Source organism: Jaculus jaculus, chromosome 12 (assembly GCF_020740685.1).
Source record: "Jaculus jaculus isolate mJacJac1 chromosome 12, mJacJac1.mat.Y.cur, whole genome shotgun sequence".
NCBI classification, from domain to species: domain Eukaryota; kingdom Metazoa; phylum Chordata; class Mammalia; order Rodentia; family Dipodidae; genus Jaculus; species Jaculus jaculus.
Window position 1 is genome coordinate 60,575,998 of NC_059113.1, and position 27,094 is coordinate 60,603,091.

The 27,094-nt window shown below is 44.1% G+C and overlaps 1 pseudogene; it reads left to right on the forward strand.

Annotated features, from left to right (window-relative positions):
* LOC123453596 lies at positions 1 to 27,075 on the forward strand (annotated as a pseudogene).
* Positions 27,076 to 27,094: the final 19 nt, after the last annotated feature.

Genomic DNA, 27,094 nt, shown 5'->3' on the forward strand with positions numbered 1-27,094 from the left:
ATGAACCCTTTGTGGAGCATGGCTGCAGGCCCTGGGTGCAAATGGTCTGATGGGGAGGAGAAAATATCAACAACAGGACATGTGAAAGCTAGTCCTCTATGAACTGCACCAAGAAAACAGCTGTCTTCTAGTCCCCCAAATGCTTTGCCCATCATAAAGCCTACATCTGCCCCAGCAGTGCAGTCAACAAATGGCACACATAGGTCTTACAGACCCTTCTACCGGAAATACTCACTTCTTGTAGAATTTCCCCTGATTGTGAAGCAGAAGTTGCCAGGTGTCTATATACAGCCATCTTACCACTTTGCATTAATGTAGTTTGGACTAATATTCATACGGCATGGGCTGTATCAGGATGATGTGTTCAAGTTTACAGCTTATATTCCTGATAACTATCCAGATGGCAACTGCCCATGCTTGGTGTTGGATTTTCCTGTCTTTCACCCGCTAGTTGATCCCACCTCAAGTGAACTGGATGTGTAGAGAGCATTTGCAAAGTGGAGGCCAAACCATAATCATCTTTGGCAGGTTTTAATGTACACAGGAGAGTTTCCTACAAGATTAACACAATCCTCCTGAACCCAGAAGCTGCAGCACTATATGAAAAACATGTTTAGCTTTTCAAAAGTAAAGTGGTTGACAGCGTTCAAGTGTGTATTGCTTGTTTGTTTGATCAACTGAAAATAGAAGACACCTATGCAATTAGCTTTTCTGCATGGAATCGTCTGTGCAGGATGAAGCCAGAGAGAAGATGCTGACTCAGAAAAAGCCTGGTGAGCAGCACAATAAGAGTGTTCAGGGCTGGAGAGATGGCTTATCAGTTAAAGTTCTTGCCTGCAAAGCCAAAGGACCCGGTTCTATGCCCCAGATGCACAGGGCGGCTCATGCGTCTGGAGTTTGTTTGCAGTGGCTAGAGGCCCTGGTGTGCCCTGTCTCCCTCTCTCTCTCCTTCCTTCCCTCCCTTTCTCTCAAATAAATAAATAAAAGTATATATATTTTTAAAAGTATTCATGTTGCTGGCCAGTCATGGGTAAAGCCTGGCTCAGTACAACCTTTCAGTAAAAAAGAGAAGACAGGGATGGAGAGATTGCTTAGTGGTTAGGGCACTTGCCTGTGAAGCCAAAAGACCCAGGTTCAATTCCCCAGGGCCAGTGTAAGCCAGATGCACAAGGTGGCACATACATCTGAAGTTCATTTGCAGAAGCTGAGGGCCCTGGCATGTCTATTCTCTCTCTTTGCATCTTTGTCTGTCATAAATAAATAAATAGAGCTGGGCGTGGTGGCACATGCCTTTAATCCCAACACTTGGGAGGCAGAGGTAAGAGGATTTCAGAGAGTTCGAGGCTACCCTGAGACTACATAGTAAATTCCAGATTAGCCTGGGCTACAGTGAGACCTTACCTTGAAAAACCAAAAATAAATAAAAAATAAAAGAGAGAGAGAAGATAGCAGCAACTTAAGAGATGGAAAATCTGGGGCTGCAGAGATGGTTTAGTGGTTAAGCGCTTGCCTGTGAAGCCTAAGGACCCTGGTTGGAGGCTTGATTCCCCAGGACCCACATTAGCCAGATGCACAAGGGGGTGCACACATGTGGAATTCGTCTGCAGTGGCTGGAAGCCCTGGAGCGCCTATTCTCTCTCTCTCTGCCTCGTTCTCTGTCTTTCGCTCTCAAATAAATAAATAAAAATAAACAAAAAAAAATTAAAAAAAAAAAAAGAGATGGCAAATGTGGTACATCTGGTACACCACACACGTTCCTGCTGGACTCTGGCCTAGTTCAAGCTGACTAATGGCAAAGGACTGCCTGAAGGATAAATGCCTAACAGTGACTGGTTAGTGCATTGTCCCTCAGTGCGCAGGTTCTAACAGCAGGGTGTGGAAGGCCCTTGTTAAGTAGTGCGTTCCTTCGGCAGAAGTGTCTTAGGCTGGCTGTCTAGTTCAGTACTCCTAGTTATTGGGGACCTTGAGGCTTAAATATTTTTCTGAAGACAATGCTAGAGGAAAGTTGCATTTACTTAAACTAATAGAATGGAGAGAAGCCAGCCCTCTGTAGTAGTTTGCAAATTGGTGCTTTAACATTTGCTGGCAGTATATTAGGATATGGAGAGGAAAGGTATAGAGAGAACAGGTTTGAGAGCCCAGCACTTTCTTTTTTAAAAAATATTTTTATTTATTTGAGAGTGACAGAGAGAGAGAGAGAGAGGAAGAATGGGCACGCCAGGGCCTCAAGCCACTGCAAACGAACTCCAGATGTGTGCGCCCCCTTGTGCATCTGGCTAACGTGGGTCCTGGGGAATCGAGCCTCCAACCGGGGTCCTTAGGCTTCACAGGCAAGCGCTTAACCACTAACCTGTCTCTCCAGCCCCAAGAGAGCTCAGCACTTTCAAGTGGAAGATTGTGTGAATTTCAGTCATCAGTCTACTGTTTTACTGATCTATAAGCAGCTATTTCTGAGAAACATTAGAAAAGTGGAAGGAAAACAGAATGCTTGTTCCATGTTTTTTAAAGTGAATTACTATATGTTTTATGGCAAATGGGGGAAAATGTTAAAACGTTTATTTTAAATATTTTATTTGTTTATTTGAAAGAGAGAGAAAGAGGCATATGGGGGGCAGGCGGAATAAATGTGCATGTTGGGGCCTCTAGCTGTAGCCACTGCAATGAACATCAGACTTTACATGGGTACTGGGGAATTGAACCTGGGTTCTTTGGCTTTGCTGGCAAGCACTTCAACCATTAAGCCATCTCCCCAGCCTTTAAAACAGTTTTTAATGATGTTAGATATTTAAATGATAAATTACTGATGTGTTTAGTAGAGATAATGTAAACCAATAAATGATTGGATTTTTTGTCAAAAAAAGAAGTTAAAAAAGAGAAAAAGAAACAATAAAATAATTGAAAATTCCTCAAATTTGGTTTAGAAAAAATACAATGAACTGACATAAGCTTAACAAATTTCAAATAGAGTAAGACAAAGAGAGCCACACTAAGAAACACTACATATCAAAAACTGAAACTGTCTGGGGAGATGGCTGAGTGGTTAAGAACATTTGCTATGCAAGTATGAGGACCTGAATTCAATTCCCAGCACCCATGTAAAAAGCCAGGCATGGCACAAGTTCTCCCTGTCAACTGACCAGCTCCAGGTTTAGTGAGGGGAGGCTTTGTCTCAGGGAGATGAAGCAAAAGAGTGAGAAGATGACACCCAAAGTCCTCCTCAGCCTTTCACACGCAAGCACACAGGACGTGCATCTGCACATATATGTGTACACAACACACACACACGAAAGCCAAAGCTAAGATGAGCATGGCTCATGCCTGTAATCTCAGCACTCTGAAGCAGGAGGATTTCCATGAGTTCAAGTTTAGCCCGGGGCTACGTAGCAAGTACCAAGCCAGCCAGGGCTATAGAATGAGAAATTTTGCCAAACAAGTCAAAACTAAGGAGGATCTTTTCAAAGTAGTAAAAGGTAAGCAACTTGTAATGTACAAAGTATGCTCAGTAAGCATGATGGCCAAGTTGTTACAGGAATGGACAGAATCATAGACATAAAGTGCAGAGAGAAACTGTCAATTAAGGAGAAACTGGATTTGGGTGCTGTGGCGAGCATTAGTCATTCTAGTATATGGGAGGTAGAGGCAGGAGGATCAGTTCAAAGCCAGCTTCCACTACCTAGCAAGTTTGAGGCTAGACAGAGACACACGAGACCTTGCCTCAAAGCAAGAAAGCTGGGCGTAGTGGTGCATGCCTTTAGTCCTCACATTTAGGAGGCTGTGAATTTGAGGCCATCCTGGAGCTAAAGAGTGAGTTTCAGGTCAGCCTGAGCTAGAGTGAGATACAAACAAAACAAAACAAAACAAACAAACAAACAAACAAAACAGCCGGGCATGGTTGGTACACACCTTTAATCCCAGCACTTGGGAGGCAGATGCAGGAGGATCACTGTGAGTTTGAGGCCACCCTGAGAGTACATAATGAAATCCAGTTCAGTCCGGGGTAAAGTGAGACCCTATCTCAGGAAAAAAAAAAAAAAAAAAGGAGAAATTAAGATATTCCTAGTTAAAAGTTGAAGGAGTTTAGGACTGGAGAGATGGCTCAACAATTAAGACTGCTTCCCCACATGGGTTGAAGAGCTGGCTTTGTGGTCAAGGCACCTGCCTGCAAAGCTCAAAAGACTCAGGTTTGATTCTCCAGTATCCATATAAAGCCAGATGCACAAGGTGGTACCTGCCTCTGGAGTTTGTTTGCATGCTCATTCTCTCTCTCTCTTCCTCTTTCTCTCTATCTGCCCGTCTATGTCTCTCATTAATAACCAAATAAAATTTTTGAAAAAGGGTGCTTCCCCGGGCAAGCATGATACTACTTGAATTTCATTCCCCAGCACCTACTTAAACTGGAAGTGGCTTCACATGCCTTCAACCCAGTCCCGTGAGGAGCAGAGACCAGAGACCACTGAGGCTCGTGAAAATAGCAAGCTTCAGAATCAGTAAGAAACACTGTCTCAAGGAAATACATGGATGCGTGTTAGAAGGGGACATCTGAAATTCTTTTCACACCTCCACAACTACACTCATGGGGCACCTGCATCTGCACTCTCTAGTGCAAATACTACCCCCCCCCACATTTAAATCTACACATTTAATGGAATCCCCATAAAAATTCCATCAGCATGTCTCATCAAAATAGAAAACACAAGTCTAAAATTCACTTGGAAGCACCAAAACAAAACAAAACGCCTTGCACAGCCAAAACAATTCTGAGCAACAAAAATAAAGCTAGCAGGCTAGAGAGATGACATAGCAGTTAAGGTACTTGCTTGCAAAGCCTAAGGACCCAGGTTCAACTCCCCAAGACCCACATAAGCCAGATACAGAAGGTGGCACATGTGTCTCAAATTAATTTGCAGAGGCTGGAGGCCCTGGCATGCCCCACTCTCTTTCTATGTGCCCCCTCCACTCTCTTAAATAAATAAATAAAAATAAAGATAGCAGTATCACCATACCTGATTTTAAGATATATTACAGAGCCATAGTAACAAAAACAGCATGGCACGGGCACAAAGCCAGACACATAGATCAATGAGACAGAATAGAGGACCTAGATGTAAATCCAGGCAGCTACAACCATCTGATTTTTTAAAAATATATTTTATTTATTTATTTGAGAGAGAGAAAGAGTCAGAGAGAAAATGAGAGAAAGAGAGAGAGAATGGGCATGCCAGGGCCTCCAGCCACTGCAAACGAATTCCAGATGCATGCGCCCCCTTGTGCATCTGGCTTATGTGGCTTCTGGAGAGTCGAACTGGGATCCTTTGGCTTTGCAGGCAAATGTCTTAACCACTAAGCTATCTCTCCAGGCCCAGCCATCTGATTTTTGACAAAAATGCAAAAAAAAAAAAAATTGATTGGAGAAGAGACAGTCTCTTTAACAAATGCTGCTGGGAAAACTGGATATGCATCTGTAGAAGGATGAAAATAGATCCTTATCTCTTTCCATGCACAACAATTAAGTCCAAATGGATCAAAGACCCAATTAAAAAATGGGCTATGGAACTACATAGAGAATTCTCAAAGGAAGAAATACATATGGCCTATAAACATCTAAAAATATTGTTCTGGGGCTGGAGAGATTGCTTAGCAGTTAAGGCACATGCATACAAAGCCTAAGGACACAGGTTCGATTCTCCAGGTCCCGTGTAAGCTAGATGCACATGGTGGCAAATGCATCTGGATTTCATTAGCAGTGGCTCGAGGCCCTGGCATGCCCATTCTCATTCTCTCTCCCTTTGTCTCTATTAAGTAAATAAATAAAAATAATTTTAAAAAGTGTTCTGCATCCCTAGCCATCAGGGAAATGCAAATTAAAACTACTTTGAGATTCTATCTCACTCCTGTCAGATTGGCTATTATCAAGAAATCAAATGATAATAAACGCTGGTGAGGTTAGAAAAAAAGGGGAACCCTTCTATAATGTTGGTGGGAATGTAAAGTGGTATAGCCATTGTGGAAATCAGTGTGGAGGTTCCTGAGAAAGTTAAAAATAGATTTACCAAGCCGGGCATGGTGGCGCACGCCTTTAATCCCAGTACTCGGGAGGCAGAGGTAGGAGGATTGCCGTGAGTTCGAGGCCACCCTGAGACTCCATAGTGAATTCCAGGTCAGCCTGGGCTGGAGTAAGACCCTACCTTGAAAAACCAAAAAAAAAAAAAAAAAAAAAGATTTACCATATGACCCAGCTATACCACTCCTAGGCATATATCTTAAGGACTTCTCTTACTACCTTAGAGATACTTGGACATCCATGTTGATCGCCACTCTATTCACACTAGCTTGAAAATGGTACCAGGCTAGATATCCCTCAGCTGATGAGGGGATAATGAAGATGTGGCATATTTATACAATGGAGTTTTATTCAGCAGTAAAGAAAAATGAAATTATGAAATTTTCAGGGAAATGGATAGATCTGAAAAAGATTATACTAAGTGAGGTAACCCAGGCCCAGAAAGCCAAATGTCACATGTTCTTTCTCATATGTGGATCCTATCTACAAATGTTTAGATTTATAGGTGAGTTGGAGCAAAAGTCAGTAGCAGAGGCCAGTAAGCTATAAAGGGACTATAAGGGAGGGAGGAGAGGGGAGCGCTTTAAGGAGAGAATACTGTGTGTATGTAGATATAGGAACAGACCATGTGGTGGAATAGCCTAAGTGGAGCCAGGGGAAAGGATTGAGTGAAGGAAGGATGGGAGGTAGGTTAATCAAAATTTAAGATCTTATGAATATGTTATATGGAAACTTGCTTCTTCTTTTTTTAAAAAAAATTATTTTATTTTATTTTCTGAGGTAGGGGCTTGCTCTAGCTCAGGCTTACCTGGAATTCACTATGTAGTCTCCGGGAGGCCTTGAACTCCTGACAATCCTCCTACCTCTGCAGCCCAAGTGCTGGGAATAACGGCGTGTGCCACCACACCTGGCTGGAAACCTACTTCTTTGGATAATGGTGCACCCAGAAACCATAAATTGTTCCTGGAAAAATTTCAGTGCCAGAGGTGGTATACATTTCTATGAGATGTCAGCCAGGGAGGATCCTGATACCCCCAAAACATTACAGACCATTGCCAAGACTCTTGGTTGCCCACCATAACTCTATTGCTGAAGGCTCTACATTCTTGGTCTGCATGTCACTGAGAAATCAAGCTGGAGCTGAGCTGAAAACCTCCTCCCTGTGGACTAGCTGTCAGATAGCTGGGAAGAGCTATTCTGAATGTAGCCCTTTGGAAGAGTGGAGTAATCAATTTTAAACAGCACCAGACCCTGTAAGCCCTAAGATTGGCCAGCCAGGCCAAATGTGCCAACTGGTGCAATAGTGGCATGTCTGTTATGGGGGAAATCAATGGCTCTCTAATTGGACTAGAGACCCGCTCCATGGGAAGGAATACATACCTGGTACTGAAAACCTAATGCATGCTAAATGTATATATTATGCTCACCCAACCACCCTGTAAGCACTTTTCTTAATGTTCATACCCATATATTAATGCTACTCTCACTCTTGGTTGAGAAATTTCTCTTTTCAGATGGCGGTGACCAGTGGGGTGACTCAAAATTCATCATAGTGCTGATAATAGTAGCAGTGGAGTGTTCAGCAGTGAGACATCTCTATCACACCCTGGTGCACCCCTTCTCTCTGTCTCTCTTTTATCTCTCTCTGCTTGAAAATAAGTATTTTTTTAAAAAAAAAAAAGTTAGTGAGAGCCGGGCGTGGTGGCACACACCTTTAATCCCAGCACCCGGGAGGCAGAGGATCACCGTGAGTTTGAGGCCACCCTGAGACTACAGAGTGAATTCCAGGTCAGCCTGAGCTAGAGTGAAACCCTACCTTGAGAAACCAAAAAAAAAAAAAAAAAGTCAGTGAGAAGAAGGAGGGTGTCTTATTTAAAATAGGCAAAAGCTGAATATATATTTCTCAAAAATATATACAAGTGAGGCTAGGTGTGGTGGCACACACCTTTAATCCCAGCACTTGGGAGGCAAAGGTAGGAGGATTGCCGAAAGTTCAAGACCACCCTGAGACTACATAATGAATTCCAGCCTGGGCTAGAGCAAGACCCTACCTCAAAAAAACAAAACAAAAAAAACAACAAACCCCCCAAATGACCAATAATCACTTGAAAGAAACTTTTTTTCTTTAAACCTTAAAGGCAACTTCTTGATTTATTTACTTGAGAGAGAAAGAATCAGATAGGGAGAATGGGCACCTCCAGACACATGCACCACTTTGTGCATCTGGTTTTATGTTGGGTAGTGGGAAATTAAACCTGGGTCCTTTGGTTGTGCTCACAAATGCTTTAACTGCTAAGTCATCTCTCCAGCACCCCCTTTTATTGTGTTTTTGTTTTTTGAGGTACGGTCTCGCTCTAGTCCAAGCTGACCTGGAATTCACTATGTAGTCTCAGGCTGGCCTTGAACTCACAATGATCTTCCTACCTTAGCCTCCCTATTGCTAGAATTAAAGGTGTGTGCTACCATGACTGGCCAAACACCAACATGGGTCATTATAATACTTCACTAGGATGGCCATTATTTAAAAATATATATTTACACAGTGTGTGTGCATATGTGTGAGTGTGTGTACATGAGTTTCTTGCCACTGAAAAATCTGGCTTTATGTGGGTTGTTGCTGGGGGATTGAACCGTAGCCAACAAGTTTTGCAAGAAGGCACTTTTACCTACTGAGCTATCTCCCTAGCCCTGGCTATAATAATTTTTGCTTGATTTTTCTTTCTTTTCCTTCTCTCTCTTTTCTCGTTCTTTCTTTTTTCTTTCTTTCTTTCTTTTTTTTTTTTTTTTTTTTTTGAGACAGGGTCTCGCCCTGTAGCCTAGGCTAGTCTGGAACTCACTATTATGTATTTATGTAATTTATGTATTATGTAATTAATTTTTAAGGAAAGGCTGCTCACCAGAACTAGATGGGAACACCCTACTGCTGTGGATGTCACATGCTTCAGTTACAGGACAGAGAGAAATGGAGCCCGAAGTTTCCTCCCTGATGATTAGCTTCACAGTGCCCAAAGGTGCTGTTCAGGCTGCTGGGGAGCAACGTCATCACAACTCTTACCCAGCAGTGGGCCTTGTGTGCTATACCATAGACCTGGTAGGCAAGATGTGCCCACTGGTGCAATCGCAGCATGTCTGTTATCAATCTCGTTCTGATTGTACTTGAGGCCTGCTTCATAGGAGGGCATTGGACTCTGGTACTGCAGAACTGGTCAAAGGCCCATGGTTGGGAGGCTATAGGCCCTCAGCAAGAAGCTACTACTGCGGTTTTGTTAAATAATCATGAAATGACCCTCAAACTGCCTTCTCAATATTGATGTTTATGCCCGTTAGAGCTGCTCTCAGCTTAGGTCAGAGAAGCTTTTCCTTGGAACAGGCAGCACTTACTGCAGGCATTCATAATTGGTGAAAGTGCTGAAAAGAAGTGACTGGTGAGCACACAGCCCTAAGTAAGACATCTATCTCTATCACCCTCTCCAAGGCTCAGAAAAGATTACAAAACAGGGCTGGGCGTGGTGGCGCACGCCTTTAATCCCAGCACTTGGGAGGCAGAGGTAGGATTGCCGTGAGTTCAAGGCCACAATGAGACTCCATAGTGAATTCCAGGTCAGCCTGGGCTAGAGTGAAACCCTACCTTGAAAAACAAAACAAACAAAAAAAGATGGCAAAAGAGTGAATAGAAAGAATGTAAGAGCCAGAGAATAGGAAGGAGTGCCGTGAAACCCTGTCGTTCAGACATGACATGGCCATTGCATTCACGAGCTCACAGCAGCTGTGGTTATCTGCAGACCTGTACAAGACTGGAGCCATCAACATTCCGTCATGGATGGTAGAGGGCCTCGTGCATCCCTCTACCTCTCCTGGGGCGCCATTGGCAGTTAGTGGTGGCCGGGGGGATAGAAGACATTTTCTTCAGTGGTAAGACACTGGTAAATTGCTCATGCACTGGTAAATAACCCACCACCCATGCTCATGCAAACAACCCCAATTAGACTCAGTGGGTCAGCAAGAAGCATCAAAGTAAAATTGGAACCAGTTGAGAAGAAGAAAGGGTTCCATGGGAGGAGGAAGGCGACAAGAGAAGGCAAAGAGGGTTGATTGTGATCAAAATATATTGCACACATGTGTAAAATTATAAAAAAAAAAAACACACACAAACAAAAAACTTGTTCAATGTGGTGGTGCATGCCTTCAATCCCAGCACTGGGGAGGCTGAGGTAGGAGGATCACTGTGAGTTCGAGACCAGCCTGAGACTATATAGTAAATTCCAGGTCAGCCTGGACAAGAGTAAAACCCTACCTCAAAAAGAAAAAAATGCTAATTTTTAAAAGGAAGATAGAGGCAGAGGAGAATGGCTCAGCAATTAAAGACAAAGCCTGCTAGTCCGGGTTTGGTTCCCCAGTTCCCACATGCATCTGGTGATGCGTGCATCTGGAGATGGGTTGTAGGGGCAGGAGACACTGGCATGCCCATGTTTGTTCTCTTCCTCTCTTTTTCTCTGTTTACAAAATAATAATAAAAGGAAGATAAGTGTTGATTAGTATGTGAATAAATTGAAACCCTTGTCCATGGCTGTTACATGTGCTATAGAGAACAGGTTGGCAGTTCCTCAATAAATTAGTCATAGAATTGCATATGATTCAGCAATTTCATACCTCAGCATAAACCCCAATTAAAAAAATAACTTATTTATTTATGAGAGAGAGAGAGAAAGAAGAGAGAAGTAGATAGATAGATAGAGAAAAATAATGGGCACATCAAGGCCACTAGCCACTGCAAACTCCAGATGCACGAGCTACCTTGTGTATATGGGTTTATGTGGGTACTGGAGAATGAACCTGGGTCCTTAGACATTGCAAGCAAGCACCGTAACTGCTGAGCCATCTCTCCACCCACAACCCCAAGGTTTAAAATAGATGTTCATAAGGATGTGTATGTTACTATTCAAAGAAGCAGCCAAAGGTAGAAGGGGAGCTGGGAAGATGGCTGAAAGGTTCAAGGTGCTTACTTGCAAAGCCTGCTGGCCTAGCTTCAATTCCCAAGCCACCCACATAAGTTAGACCCAAAAAGTGGCAAAAAGTCTAAAGTGGCAGGAGGCCCTGGCCTGCACACCCACACACACACCCCACACACACACACACAAATAATTTTTAAAGGTGGAAAGGGGGGTGGAGAAATTGCTTGGTGGTTAAGACACTTAACCTTAATGCAAAGCCTAAGGACACAGGTTTGATTCCCCAGTACCCATGTAAGCCAGATGTACATGGTGGCACATGTGTCTGGAGTTCGTTTGCAGTGGCCAGAGGCCCGGGTATGCCCTTTCTCTTTCTCACTAATAAATAAATTAATATAAACATGGAAGGGAAAATGTGGAACTAGGGAACTAGTGTTTAATGGGCAAGAGGTTTCTTTTTTAAATTTATTTATTCTTTGAAAGAGAGAAAGAATGGGCATGCTAGGGTCTCTTACTGTAGCAAATTTAACTCCAAACACAAGTACCACTTTGGGTATCTGACTTCATGTGGGTAGTGGGGAATTGAACCATGACCAACAAGCTTTGCAAGCCAGTCCATTTAACCACTGTGCTATCTCCCCAGCCCCAGAGCATGGAGTTTCAATTTAGGCAGATGAAGAAAGTGCAGGAAATGGATGGTGGTGATGGGTATACAACAATGTAAATGTGCATAATAGGACAGGGCTGCACATTGAAAAATAGCTAAAATAGGGCTGGAGAAATGGGTTAGCATTTGCCTGAGAAGCCTAAGGAACTAGGTATGATTCCCCAGTATCCACATAGGCCAGATGCACAAGGTGGCACATGCATCTGGAGCTCATTTGCAGTGGAGGCCCTGGTGCGTCCATTCTCTCCTTCTCCCTTTCTCATATAAATAAATAATAAAATATTTAGAAAAATAAACCGGGCGTGGTGGCGCACACTTTTAATCCCAGCACTTAAGAGGCAGAGGTAGGAGGATCGCCGTGAGTTCAAGGCCACCCTGAGACTCCATAGTGAATTCCAGTTCAGCCCGAGCTAGATAGAGTGAGATCCTACCTCAACCCCCCCACCCAAGAAAAAAAAAAGGGGGGGAAAACAAGAAAACTAGAATAAAGTACTGCACCTCCACCCACCATCCACTCCACCTCCCAAGCAAAAAAGCTGCAAGTGAGCCATGACCCCTCCCTCCCTCGACCTTCTCCTGCACATCTCATCCATCATCAAAATTGCCTCTGGAGTCTTTCTCCTCCTCTCGATTTCCACTGCCACCACTTATTTCGGGCTCTCATTATCTCCCATCAAGCCTTCTGCAAGTGGCACCTACCCTCCTCTCTGCCTCCAGTCTCTCCGCCTTTCAGGGCATCCTCCACATTTCCTTCTGAGTTCGTTTCCTAAAAGAGCAGCATCAGGGCGTGTTGCTCTGCCTAAGGACATCTGGTGACTCCATCAGCCTAGAGCCCTTGCTGTGCTCAGACACCCTTCCTCTCCTCAGTGCTTCTCCGGTCAGCTTTCTTGACTTTTCTATCTTTACTCATTCAACAAATATTTATAAAGCAACTCTGTGTAGCCAGATGCTGGGATTATAATGGGGAACGAGTTTGGGTTCTTCATCAAGCCTCCATTTTAGTGAGAAGGGAGCATTAACAAGAGAGGTTTGAAATGGATAGGAAGGAAATGAGTGTGACTATTAGAGAGAGTAAGAGACAGGGCACTTTAAAGAAGGCAGCCAGGGAAGGTTTCTTTGTGATGTTGGAGCTGATTCCTTTGCATGGGAGTATATTTGTTATGTGAAGGTCTGGGAGGAGGGTTCTCAGTAGAAGGGACAGCAGTGCAAAGACCAGAGAAGACTGGCTTGCAAGGGAGCAAGGGGACTGGAACCCTGGCAGTGAGAAGAGGGGTGAGGCAAAGAGACTAGAGGTTTGTTTGTTTTTTTTTTTTTAATGTTTTTGTTTATTTATTTGCAAACAGATGGAGAGAGAAGAGAGAAAGAGGGAATAGGTGCCCAAGGGCCTCCAGCCACTACAAACTCCAGATGCATATGCTACTTTGTGCATCTGGCTTTACATGGATACTGGAGAATCAAATCAATCCCAGGCCATTAGGCTTCACAGACAAGTGCCTTAACCACTGAATCATCTTCCCAGTCCAAGACTGGAGATTTTTGTTTGTTTGTTTGTTTTGTTTTGTTTTGAGGTAGAGTCTCACCTAAGCCCAGTCTGACCTAGAATTCAATGTGTAGTCTCAGGCCGGTCTCAAACTCACAGCGATACTCCTACCTCTGCCTCCTGAGTACTGGGATTAAAGGCATGTGCCACCATGCCTGGCATTTTTGGTCTTTTTGAATTATGGTCCCCTCTAGCCCAGGCTGACCTAGAACTTATTCCATAGTACCAGACTGGCTTCAAACTCACACAGTCCTTCTACCTCTGCCTCCTGAGTGCTGGGGTTAAAGGTGTGAGCCATCATGCCCAGCTAATTTTATATTTCATGTTTCAAACATCAAACCCATATATTTCCCTACCTTACTTGGATATCTGATAGAACTTTGAAACCCAGTAAGGAATCCTCTTGTTTGTTTGATTTTTTAAAAAAATATTTTATTTTTATTTATTTGGCAGGGAAGGGGGGGAGAGAGGGGGGGCAGGGAGGGAGGGAGGGAGGGAGAGGGAGGAAGAGAGAATGGATGCGACAGGGCCTCCAGCCACTGCAAACAAATTCCAGATGCATGTGTCCCCCTGTGCATCTGGCTAACATGGATCCTGGGGAATTGAACCTGGGTCCTCTGGCTTTGCAGGCAAATGCCTTAACCACTAAGCAATCCCTCCAGCCCAAATTTGTTTGATTGTTTTGTTTGTTTGTTTTACAAGGCAGGGTCTCCTTTTAGACCAGGCTGACCTGGAATTCACTCTATAGGCCCAGGCTGGCCTTGAACTCACAGTGATACTCCTCCCTCTGCCTCCCTTGCTTTTTGTTTGTTTGTTTTGATTTTGGTTGTTTGAGGTAGGGTCTTACTCTAGCTCAGGCTGACCTGGAATTCACTATGTAGTCTCAGGGTGGCCTCGAACTCATGGTGATCCTCCTACCTATGCTTCCTGAGTGCTAGGATTAAAGGCGTGTGTCACCACGACTGGTATGTTTTGATTTAATTTAAGTTATTTGAGAGAGAGACAGAAGGGTAGAGTGTGGTAGAGCATGCCTTTAAACCCAGCACTTTGGAGGCAGAGGTGAGAGGATTGCCATGAGTTCTACATAGTGAATTCCAGGTCAGTCTTGGCTAGAAAAATAAAAAAAATTAAAAAGAAAAAAGAGAGAGAGAGGAAGACACAGAGAGAGTTAGTACAGGTGGGCCAGGACTTCCTGCCATTATAGAGGAACTTCAGATGCATGTGCTACTTAGTGCATCTGGCTTTATGTGGGTACTGGGGAATTAAACTGTGGTCCTTAGGCTTTGCAGACAAATGCCTTAACTGCTTGCTGAGCCATCTTTCCAGCCCTGCTTGTTTTTTTTTTAATTTTTTTGTTAATTTTTATTTATTTATTTGAGAGTGACAGAGAGAGAAAGAGGCAGAGAGAGAGAGAGAGAGAGAATGGGCGCGCCAGGGCTTCCAGCCACTGCAAACGAACTCCAAACATGTGCACCCCCTTGTGCATCTGACTAACATAGGTCCTGGAGAATTGAGCCTTGAACTGGGGTCCTTAGACTTCACAGGCAAGCGCTTAACCACTAAGCCATCTCTCCAGCCCCCTTTATTTTTGTTTTTGTTTCGAGGTAGGGTCTCACTCTAGCCCAGGCTGACCTGGGATCTGCTACGCAGTCTCAGGGTGGCCTTGAACTCAAGGCAATCCTCCTACCTCTGCCTCCTGAATGCTGGGATTAAAGGCATGTGCCGCCACACCTAGCTCCCCCTTGTTTTGTTTTTGAGAAGAGTCTTGCTATGTAGCTCAGGCTAGCCTCAAACTCATGTCTTCCTGCCTCAGCTTCCTCAGTGCTGGGATTATAGTGTGTGTCACCGTGCCTGGCATCCAGCACTGTCGTTTGGGTCAGTTCTTCCTAAAGATCCCTTACCTTCAGCCTGTGTATCTCAATGACTACAAGTCTATTTTATCAGTAGCTCAGCCAAGAGCCCTTGATCTGAGGTCATTCTCAACTCCTCTCTAACCTCTCAATCTTACTGCTCTTCCTTTAAAGCATATACGGCACTCAGCCACCCTATGCCACTTTCCTTACCTGTGCACAAGTCCATGCTGCCCTTGCCTCAGTGTCCCCACTCTTGTTCTCACGGTGCTCACGTACCCTACAGCTCTAAATGCAGCAGGCCAAGCGATCTTTTAAAAGAGAAAGAAATAGGCTCGGTGTGATGGCGCACACCTTTAATCCTAGCCCTCGGGAGGCAGAGGTAAGAGGATCATCATGAGTTCGAGATCAGCCTGAGCTGGAGTGAAACTCTGCCTCAAAAAAAGAAGAAAGAAAGAAAGAAAGAAAGAAAGAAAGAAAGAAAGAAAGAAAGAAAGAAAGAAAGAAAGAAAGAGCCAGGCGTGGTGGCGCACGACTTTAATCCCAGCACTCAGGAGGCAGAGGTAGAAGGATCACTGTGAGTTTGAGGCCAGCCTGACAGTACATAGTGATTTCCAGGTTAGCCTGGGCTAGAGTGAAACCTACCTCAAAAAAACAGAAAAACACAAAACAAACCAAAAGGAAAAAAGAAAAAAAAGGAAGGAAGGAAGGAGGGGGAAAAAATACCCAGGGGGAGATCATGTTATTCCTCTGCTTAAAACCCTGCAATGACTCTTTAAAAAAACACTAAATATATATATATATATTTGGGCTGGAGAGATGACTTAGCTGTTTAGGCTTGCCTACAAAGCCTAAGGATCCAGGTTTAATCCTCTAGGACCCACACAAAGCAGAAGCACAAAAGTGGTTCATGCGTCTGGAGTTCATTTGTGGTGGCTGGAGGCCCGGGTGTGCCCATTCTCTCTCTCTCTCTCCTTGCAAATAAATAAGTAAATATTTTAAAAAATATTTTTGTCAGGTGTAGTGGTGCACACCTTTTATCCCAGCACTTGGGAGGCAGGGGTAGGAGGATCGCCATGAGTTTGAGGCCAGATGGAGACTACAGTGACTTTCAGGTCCACCTGGGCTAGAGTGAGACCCTACTTGCAAAAACCAAATATATATATTTGCAGGCAGAAGCATGGGAGGGAGGCACCAGGGCGTTTTGCTGCAAATCAACTCCAGCTGCTCTATGTGGGTACTGGGAAATCAAACCTGGGCTCTCTCCAGCTTTACAGTGACTCTTTATTTTACCCAGAGTAAGATAAAGTCCCACAGTTGTCTCAGAGGCTTACTAGGCCCTCTATCTGTTCTCTTGCTCCGTCTGTCATCCCCCACCACTGATCCTTGCTGTCAGACCCACTCCTCACCTCCTTTTTTGTGTAGGGCCTTGCTCATGCTAGGCAAGCATTTTCCCACTGAGCCACATCCCAGCATTGAGGGATTTCTCTGCTAACCTTACTTATGTATTCCAAGAAGCATTATAAAGAAGTTTATTGCAGCATTGTCTATGGTAGGCAGAAACCACCTAGTTGACTCATCAGCAGAACCTTCGACACAGCATAGGATATCCTCAATAGAACACTAAGCAGCTACCAAATATGATGAGACAGAGCTGTGTGTGCAAATATGGAATAAGTCCCAAGATAGAATCAGACCAGGTAAGAAAACATATATAGTATGATTATATTTGTGCTGTACAAAAAGTGGAATAAAGTAGTGCATATTTATATATGCATAGAATGTTCTGGAAAGATAATAAACTCTAACTAATGGTTGCCTATAGAAAGGATAAATGGACTATTTGGAGCCAACATGGGGGAAAACCCTGTTATGCATGGAATATTGTTACTGTTTGGAATTTTCCTTTTTGGTTTTTTGAGATAGGGTGTTACTCTAGTCTAGGCTGACTTGCTTGAATTTTTTGTTTTTTCGAGGTAAGGTCTCACTCTAGCTCAGGCTGACCTGGAATTCACTATGTAGTCTCAGGGTGGCCTTGAACTCACAGCATTCCTCCTACTCCTGCCTCCTGAGTGTTAGGATTAAAGGCATGCACCACCACACTCGGCGTTCTGCTTGAATTAAAAAAAAAATATTTTCTGCTAGGTGTGGTGGCATATGCTTTTAATCCCAGACTCAGGAGCGTGAGGTAGGAGGATTGCTGTTAGTTCCAGGCCAGCTTGAGACTCCATAGTGAATTCCAGGTCAGCCTGGGCTAGAGCAAGACCCTACCTCAAAAAAAAAAAATTATATATATATATATATATATATATATATATATATATATATATATATATATATACACACACACACTCACATACATATATATAATGTGTACATATGTATATATAAAGGACTCAGGAACCAGATAGATGCCATGACAGGCTTCAGAGTCCTCAGTAGGTCTAAGTTTCTGTTTCCCGGCAAGGTCTAAGTTTTTATTTTTTGGTAAGGGTGGGTTACAGTTACTGGAAAGTGATTATGCCATACATTCCTGTAGTCATAAATTCAATTCCCCTGGCCCCAGCCCGCCAACTTTGCCCGCCAAAATCCTAGGCCAGTCAGAAGAGTATACTGTTTAAATCAACCAATCATGTACCCATCCCCTTCTTCTATGGTCAAATCCCTATGAAAACCCTACCCTCCCACTACTCGGGGCTCTTGTATGGATCCACTGCGTTGGTGAAGTCAGGAGACCGAGCTTAAGCCCGAAATAAAGCTCCTTGCCCTTGCATACGTGCTTGGTTCTCCTTGGTGGTCACTGGGGGTGCCGAGAACTGGGCATAACACTATACATATAATTTATTCATTAGAGAGACAGTATGCACATGCCAGAGCCTCTTGACATTACAAACTTCAGGCACATGTGCCACTTTGTACATCTGGCTTTAGGTGGGTACTGGGGAACCAAACCTAGGCAGATAGAGTTTGCAAGCAAGGGCTTTTAACCACTGAGCCATCTCCCTGGGCCTGTTTGAAATTTTTTTCCAGACATACTCCCTTTTTCAAGTTACTGACTTTTGCCTGTGTTTGTGTATCTGCAGGCATGCGTTCACATGTGTACATATGCAGGTGGAGGCCAAAGGTTGACACTGTGTGCTACTCAGTCTCTCTCTACCTTAGACAGGGTGTCTCCCTGAGCCTAGAGTCACCTATTCAGCCAGACTAGCTGGCCAATAAGCTCCAGGGAGCCCCTGTCACTATTTTCTCAGCACTGGGGTTACAGGCAGGCAGGTACCACCCAGCAAGCATTTTCACGTTGGTGTTGGGGATCCAAACTAAGGTCCTTATTCTCTAAGATATCCCCTAGCTCCTAATTGTTTTTAAGTAATAAAAGACACGTTAGGCTAGGGATATAACTTAATGGTTAAAAAATGAGTTTAGCATAGGGAAGGCCCTGGGTTAAATCCCAGTACCACAACTAAAAAATATAACTTCAAAAGCTACATTTTGGCCAGGTGTGGTGGCGCATGTCTTTAATCCCAGCACTCGAGAGGCAGAGGTAAGGAGGATTGCTGTGAGTTCAAGGCCATCTTGAGACTACACAGTGAATTCCAGGTCAGCCTGGACTACAGCAAGACCCTACCTCGAAAAAACAGGGGGAAAAAGTTACCTTTTGGACAAGGATTGAGAAAAGAGACAGCCCTCTTTATGCCTTAGAGGACTGATGGGTTAAATAATGTCAAATCTTTTTTAGTAGCCTCTGTTTCCTCTCCTCACATCTACCTATGGCTTTGAGGGGTTGGTTTATTTATTTTTCTTGGCCATTTCTTTTAAAATGTGCAGCTTAGCCAGAGGCATGCTGAGAGCTCAAGTGAATTGGCAAGGGAGAAAGGGGACACGGTTAGAGCCAGAGGCCTGAACCATGAGTTTGACAAATAAATAAAAATATAGAAGATTTGTTTTTAAAAATTTTTAAAAATTTATTTGAGAGAAACAGACAGAGAGAGAAAGAGGCAGATAGAGAGAGAGAATGGGCACGCCAGGGTCTCCAGCCACTGCCAACAAACTCCAGACGCATGTGCCCCCTTGTGCATCTGGCTAATGTGGGTCCTGGGGAGTCGAGCCTCAAACTGGGGTCCCGTCCTTGGGCTTCACAGGCAAGCGCTTGACAGCTAAGCCATCTCTCCAGCCCAGATTTCTTAATATAATAAAAATAAACCCACGTGGAATGTCAGGTGCAGCCAGTGACTACCGGTAGTGACTGTATTCAAAATGGTGGTTCAGGGTTGGGAAGATGGCTCAGCAGTTAAAAGAACTCACTTGCAAAATGATGGTTTAAAGTGATCAATTTCTCTTTTCCTGTTTGTTTGTTTGTTTTTTAGGTAGGGTCTTGCTATAGCCCAGACTGACCTGGTGTTCATTATGTAATCTCAGAGTGGCCTTGAACTCACGGTGATCCTCCTACCTCTGCCTCCCAAGTGCTGGGATTAAAGGCGTGTGCCACCATGCCCGGCTGACCAATTTCTTATATAGCAAAGCCCAGCCTGATCCTATGAGCATAAAATGATGGTCTTGATTACAGTGATAGCATTGACCAGGGGACTTTGGGACGGCTTGAGTCAGGGCTAGCTCTAGTCCTAGGGAAACTGTGCTGATAGGAAAAGTGAGGCAGAAATCTTAGGCCACAGAGAAGAGAAAAGGGAAAAGCAGAAGTCCATGGTCCTGAGGAGTCTCAAGTCTCACCTCAGGTGCTCAGAGGCAGGTAATATTCCAGGGCTTTTTAGAAACAGAATGAGGGACATATTGTGTGAGAGATGTAAGGAACACAGAAAAGGAAGTAAGTTAGGGGAGGGGAGTCCCATCACTTAGCCTCCAACCTTTATAGACCTCAGCAACCATCATAGACTTGGGGAAGTAACTCAGGGTTCAAGTGCTTGCCTAGCATAGGCTAATCTGTAGGTTCCAGTTTAGGCACCTTAAAGTAAAACTGGGTCCCTTGCCCTTATGATTCAGGGCTGGAGGGGGTCTCTTAATGCTCTGGGTAATGCTGGAATTCCTTCTTTACTCCGCTTGATCTATGTATTCACAGAATTAATTAGTAAAGCCTTCAATGTACAAGATCTCTTTCCTGCTTTCTCCTCGGGAGAAACAGGCCTGAGAATTTGTCCCACAGCTTTTCTTTGCCTGGACCAGTCCCAGCTCCCAGTAAGAAGCCCACACCTGACACAGCTCCACTTTCTCCTCCTCCCGAGGCAGCTTAACATCAGGAGGCTGCACAATGCTGAGAAGCCACCATAGTTCCCCCGATTCCTATGTGGTCAGGCCAGCTGCATCAAAATGAACTCTGTCCCCTGAGGATTTGTTCATGGAGGTGTTATTGTGCACTTGATGGCAGTTCCCATGACTACAGGCTCATGGCGAGAAGGGAATGGTATACATCAGCAGCTTTCCAGAAAATAGGAAGTTGACCTCATTTACAATCCAACATGCAGCAGGAAAACTTGCAAATGGCACAGCTTGAATAGAGTTAAGAGAGTTCTGAATGACTTAGCAGGAAAGAGCATTAAATAAATAGTTCATGTGGAAGCATGTGTTCTAGCTCTGGCTCAACTTACATGCATGATAGCTTTTATCATTCATGGCAGTATTAACCTTCATATCTAGAAGGTACACCATCCAGTTGAAATGTTGGTAGCCCTCAGCCCAAATCTAAGCCATATGCCCATTTTGTCCAGAGTGTTTAGAACTTACTTTGGAACAATTTAAAAATAAGTATCTTAGCTAGTTATGCCTACATTAGGTGTGTACCTATAATCTATCTCTTGGGAGGTCAGGCAGAAAGATTGGGGGTTCAAGGTCATCCTCAGCTACACAAGTTAGAGACCAGCTTGGGCTTCATGAGACCCTGTTTCCACACACACAAAAGTTCTTCCTTATTCCTATCCTTCTCCCTCCCTCCCTCCCTTCCCTTCTCTCTCTCTTGACTTTTTTTTATTTATTTATTTTTTTTTTGCTGTAGCCCAGGCTGACCTGGGATTCACTATGAAGTCTCAGGCTGGCCTTGAACTCACAGTGATCCTCCTATCTCTGCCTCCCCAGTGCTGGGATTAAAGGCTTGTGCCACCATTCCTGGCAAGTATGTAGCCCAGGCTAACCTTGAGCTCCTAATCCTCCTGTCTCTACCTCTTCAGCGATTTCCTACCAATGTGTGCCACCACAACCTGTCCTTTCTCTCTCTCCCCCTCTCTTTAACTTTTTAATTGACAGTTTCCATAATTATAAACAATAAACCATGATAATTCCCTCCCCACCCCCACTTTCCCCCTCACAAATCCACCCTCCATATATCCCCTCCCCCTCTCAATTGGTCTCTTTTATTTTGATGTCATCCTCTTTTCCTCCTATTATGAAGATCTTGTGTAGACAGTGCCAGGCACTGCAAGGTCATGGGCATCCAGGCCATTTTGTGTCTGGAAGATTGCATTGTATGTAACCCTACCCTTCCTTTGGCTCTTATATTCTTTTTGCCACCTCTTCCACAGTAGACCCTAAGCCTTGTGTGGCAGTCAGGTTCACATTGCGGGCTAAAATCATCCAACGAGGATCAGCTTGTGGGGGGGGGGAGATTTGTTGTGGCTTATAGGCTCAAGGGGAAGCTCCATGATGGCAGGGGAAAATGACAGCATGAGCAGAGGGTGGACATCACCCCCGGCCAACAGAAGGTGGACCACAGCAACAGGAGGGTGTGCCAAACACTGGCAAGGGGAAACTGGCTTTAATACCCATAAGCCCGCCCCCAACAATACACTCCCTCCAAGAGGCGTTAATTCCCAAATCTCCATCAGCTGGGAACCTAGCATTCAGAACACCTAAGTTTATGGGGGACACCTGAATTAAACCACCACATTCCACCCCTGGCCCCCATAAACTGATATCCATACATGATGTAAAATACAATGCATTCAGTCTGACTTTAAAAGTCCCCATAGTTTTTATCAATCCCAATGATGTTCAAACATCCCCATAGTCCAAGATCTTTTAACGTAGCCATAATACCAAAAAATAACCTCAAAAAACCCATAATGGCACAGAATAAGTATTCACACTGCAAAAGATGGCATTGGGCATAGCAAAGAAACATTTGCCGTGGCTGGCCAAATTTAAGGCTTGCAGTGTCCATTGTTGAGTATCTCCGCTGGTGATTTCTCTCTTTCCCCTTTGAACTACATGCAATGTAGCTTTTTCCACCCTTTTGTCAGCAGGTCTATATGGAGGAGGTTTTCAGCTCAGCTCCAGCAGGATTTCACAATGACCTTGCAACCCAAGAATGTGGAGTCTTCAGCAAAAGGGTCTTACCATCTGTTCCCAGTGGGAAACCAACAGCCTCAGCAATGGACTGTAATATTTTGGGGGCATCGTGGATCTCCCTGGCCAAAAACTCACTGGAAGGTATCCAATCCCTGGCATTGAAAACCTTCTAGTAACAGTCTATGGCTTCTGGGTGTTCCATTGTCCAAAAAAGGTAAGTATCCATATGGTTTATTTATACCCTCTTATATTTTGATTAGCCCTCCCTCCACCTTTTCTTTACTCAATCTCTTCCCCTGACTTCACTTAGGCCTTTCCACCCTATTAATCTGTTCTTTTACTTACATATATACAATACCATCCTATTAAGTCATTCCCCCTAGTTGCTTTTTATTCCCTTTATATCTCCTTTCTAGCTTACTGGCCTCTGCTACTGAGTTTTATTCCTACTCACATAGAAGTCCAATCTTCTGTAGCTAGAATTCACATATAAGAAAGAACATGTGACATTTGGCTTTCTGGGCCTGGAGTACCTCACTAAGTATATTCCTTTCCAGATCCATCCATTTCCCTGCAAATTTCATAACTTCATTTTTCTTTACTGCTGAGTAGAAATCCATTGTATAAATGTGCCATATCTTCATTATCCACTCATCAGTTGAGGGACATCTAGGCTGGTTCCATTTCCCAGCTATCATGAATTGAGTGGCAATAAACATGGTTGAGCAAGTATCTCTAAGGTAGTGAGACGAATCCTTAGGATATATGCCTAGGAGTGCTATAGCTGGGTCATATGGTAGATCTATTTTTAGTTGTCTCAGGAACCTCCACACTGACTTCCACAATGGCTGGACCAGATTGCATTCCCACCAACAGTGGAGAAGGGTTCCTCTTTTTCCACATCCTTGCCAGCATTTATGGTCATTTGTTTTCATGATGGTAGCCAATCTGACATGACTGAGATAGAATCTCAATGTAGTTTTAATCTGCATTTTCCTGATGACTAGGGATGTAGAACATTTTTTCAGATGCTTATATGCCATCTGTGTTTCTTCTTTTGAGAACTCTCTATTTAGTTTCATAGCCTATTTTTAATTGGCTATTTGATTTCTTATAATTTAATTTTTTGAGTTCTTTGTATATCCTATATATTAATCCTCCATCAGATGTATAGCTGGCAAAGATTTTCTCCTATTCTGTAGGCTGCCTCTTTGCTTTATGCACAGTGTCCTTTGCCATACAAAATCTTTGTAATTTCATGAGGTCCCAGCAGTTAATCTGTGGTTTTACTGCCTGAGCAATTGGGGTTATATTCAGAAAGTCTTTTCCAAGGCCAATATGTTGAAGGACTTCGCCTACTTTTTCCACTAGCAGTTTCAGAGTTTCAGGTCTGATGTTAAAGTCTTTAATCCATATGGATTTAATTCTTGTGCATGGAGAGAGAGAGAAGAATCTCATTTCATCCTTGTACAGATGCATATCCAGTTTTCCCAGCATCATTTGCTGAAGAGGCTGTCTTTACCCTAATGAGTATTTTTTGGGGGCAGGGTTTCAAGGTAGGGTTTCACTCTAGTGCAGGCTGACCTGGAACTCCAATGATTTTGGCATTTTTATCAAATATCAGGTGGCTATAGCTATCTGGACTTACATCTGAGTCCTCTATTCTGTTCCATTGATGTACATGTCTGATTTTGTTCCAGTTCCATGCTGTTTTTGTTACTATGGCTCTGTAGTATAGGTTAAAAATTTCCTTCTTGATTATTGACTCACTCATCATTTAGTAGTGTATTGTTAAGTTTCTATGATTCTATGTTTGTTCTGTAGCTTTTCTTGCTGTTGACTTGTAGTTTGTTCCCACTGTGGCCAGACAGAGTACAAGGAATTATTTCAATTTTCCTGTATTTGTTAAGATTTGCTTTGTGTCCTAATATATGGTCTATTTTAGAGAATGTTCCATGTACTGCTGAAAAGAATGTGTATTCTGCAGCATTTGGATAAAATGTTCTGTAGATATCTGTTAGGTCCATTTGTTCTATGACCTCATTTAATCCAGATGCCTCTCTGTTTATTTTTTGCTGGAATGACCTGTCAATTGATGAAAGTAGTGTGTTGATGTCACCCACTACAACTGTCTTTGGTGTTATCTGTGACTTTAGTTCTAATAGTGTTTGTATGATGAAATTGGGAGCCCCCATGTTAGGTGCATATATGTTTAATATTGTAATGTCCTCCTGTTGAAGTGTGCTTTTAATCAATATAAAGTGACCTTCCTTATCTTTCCTAACTAATTTTCGCTTGAAATCTACCCTTGACAGGGCATTTTGGTAGGCATAGTATTTGCATTTATCCAGACAACAGCAGTCCCTACTCCTCTAGGGCTCATGACCACCCCCTGCCATAGGCTTCTCCCTCCTGTGGAGTGGACCTCCAGTCCAATTAGAGAGAAGTTGGTTTCCCCCATAACAGAATGCCACTATTGTACCAGTTGGAATATTTGGCCTGGCTGGCCAATCCTCACACTTGCAGTGTCCACTGCTCTTTACCACTGTTGTTGACTTCTCTGTTCCATAAGTCTGCATGCAGCATAGCTTTTCCTAGTTTTCTGTCATCTGGTCTACAGGGAGGAGATTTTCAACTCAGTTCCCACTTGATTTCTCAGTTACCTGTGCAGCCCAAGAATGTGGAGTCTTCAACAATAGAGTCTTACCATCTAGTTCTGATGAGCAACCAAGAGCCTTGGCAATGTCCTTTCTCTCTCCTTTTTTTTTTTTTTTTTTTTTTGGTTTTTCGAGGTAGGGTCTCACTCTGGCTCAGGCTGACCTGGAATTCACTATGTAGTCTCAGGGTGGCCTCGAACTCTCAGTGATCCTCCTACCTCTGCCTCCCCAGTGCTGGGATTAAAGGCGTGCGCCACCACGCCCGGCTCCTATTTGCTTTTTCAAAGTAGGGTCTCAGTCTGGTCCAGGCTGACCTGCAATTCACTATGTAGACTCAGGTTGGCCTTGAACTCACAGTGATACTCCTATTTCTGCCTCCTGTGTGCTGGAACTAAAGGTATGTGCCCCCATACTTGGTTCTCTTCTTTACTCTTTCTCTTTTTAATTTATTGAGGGGGGGGGAGAGAATATGGGCATTGCAGGGCCTCCAACTGCTGCAAACGGACTTCAGACACATGAGCCCTGTTTTGCACATGTGCAATATCACATGCTTAGGTCACAGTGCATCTGGCTTACATAGACTCAAGGGGAAGCTCCATGCTGGCAGGGAAAAATGATGGCATCAGCATAAGGCAGACATCATCTCCTGGTCCCAACAATACACTGCCTCTAGGAGATGTTAATTCCCCAAGCGCTATTAGCTGGGTACTAGCATTCAGAATGCCTAAGTTTATGAGAAACACCTGAATCAAACCACTACATCCAGGGAGGCAAATGATGCACCCAAAATATTACAGGCTATTGCCAACGCTATTAGTTGCCCACCAGAACTAGATGGTCAGATACTATTGCTACACATACTTGGGCTATAGGACACTGAGAAATCAATCTGGAGCTGAGCTGGAAGTCTCCTTCCTATTAGCTAGCTGTCATGATGTTGGAAAGAGCTATGCAGCCTTTTGGAGGGAGAAAAGTCATCAATGGTGCTAACCAGCAGTAGACTCTGCAAGCTTTATGGCTTGAAAACCAGGCCAAATTAGTCAACTGGTACAGGGGTGACATGTCTATTATGAGGAAATCAACAGCTCTATGATTGGACTGGAGGCCTTCTCCGTGGAAGGGAATTCCTGCCTGGTACTGAAAACCTAATTAAAAGCCTATGGCTGGGTTGGAGAGATGGCTTAGCAGTTAAACCGCCAATCTCACAAAGATGAGGCAAGGGCAAGGTCACACATGGCCACTAGGTGACACAAGCATCTGGAGTTCAATTTCAGTGGTTGACGCCCTGGTGTGCCAATTCTCCCTTTCTCTCTCTTGCTTTCTTTGAAGTTAAAATTAAACAAAAAGCCTACGGATGGCGAGGTCATAAACCCTAGGGGGAACTACTACTGTTGTGTGGCCATTTATACTACTTGTCCCCTGAAGGTATTTAAATGCCCATGTATTCCTAAGACAAGGAACCAACTAAACCTTGCCCAGCTCTCCCACAGGACTGGCGACAGGGTTGAAATCAGGATCTTCCTGTCATCCTCCAGGGCTGGGATTACAGGCGGGTGCCACACCAGGTTAGTCTCCATGGATGACGTTCCCTCTCTCTGTACCTCTTTTCCCTCCCATCTCTATGTATGGGCGTTTCATTTCAGCCTCTGCGCAGCATCACCTTGGCCAGGCCTTGCAACCTGGGCGCCCTAACTCCACTACCATCTCCTCTGGAAGCCCTCCAGCCTCTCTGGAAAAGCTCTCCTTGGTGCTTTGTTCAGTTATTTCTACAGACAAGCGTACAGGGCTGGGAAACTGTGCCCAAAGTCCTGCTCTCTATGCGCCCATTTCTTTTCAAGCTTTGCTTTCCTCCATCAGAATAAGGTAACTACTCTCCACTCCTCCCAAGCCAAAGGCCGCTCTGCACGCTGCAGCCTACACGCGGGACCCCAACGGCGTCTGCTACCTGCGCATGCTCCAACTCACGGCCCCGCCCTGGCCTTGGACGCGCCTGCGCAGCTGCCCGGCCGGCTTCCGGGTGGAGAGAGCGCGATGGGGCGGAGGGCCGCTGCGGCCGTGTAGCGGCGGCGAGTGGGCGTGT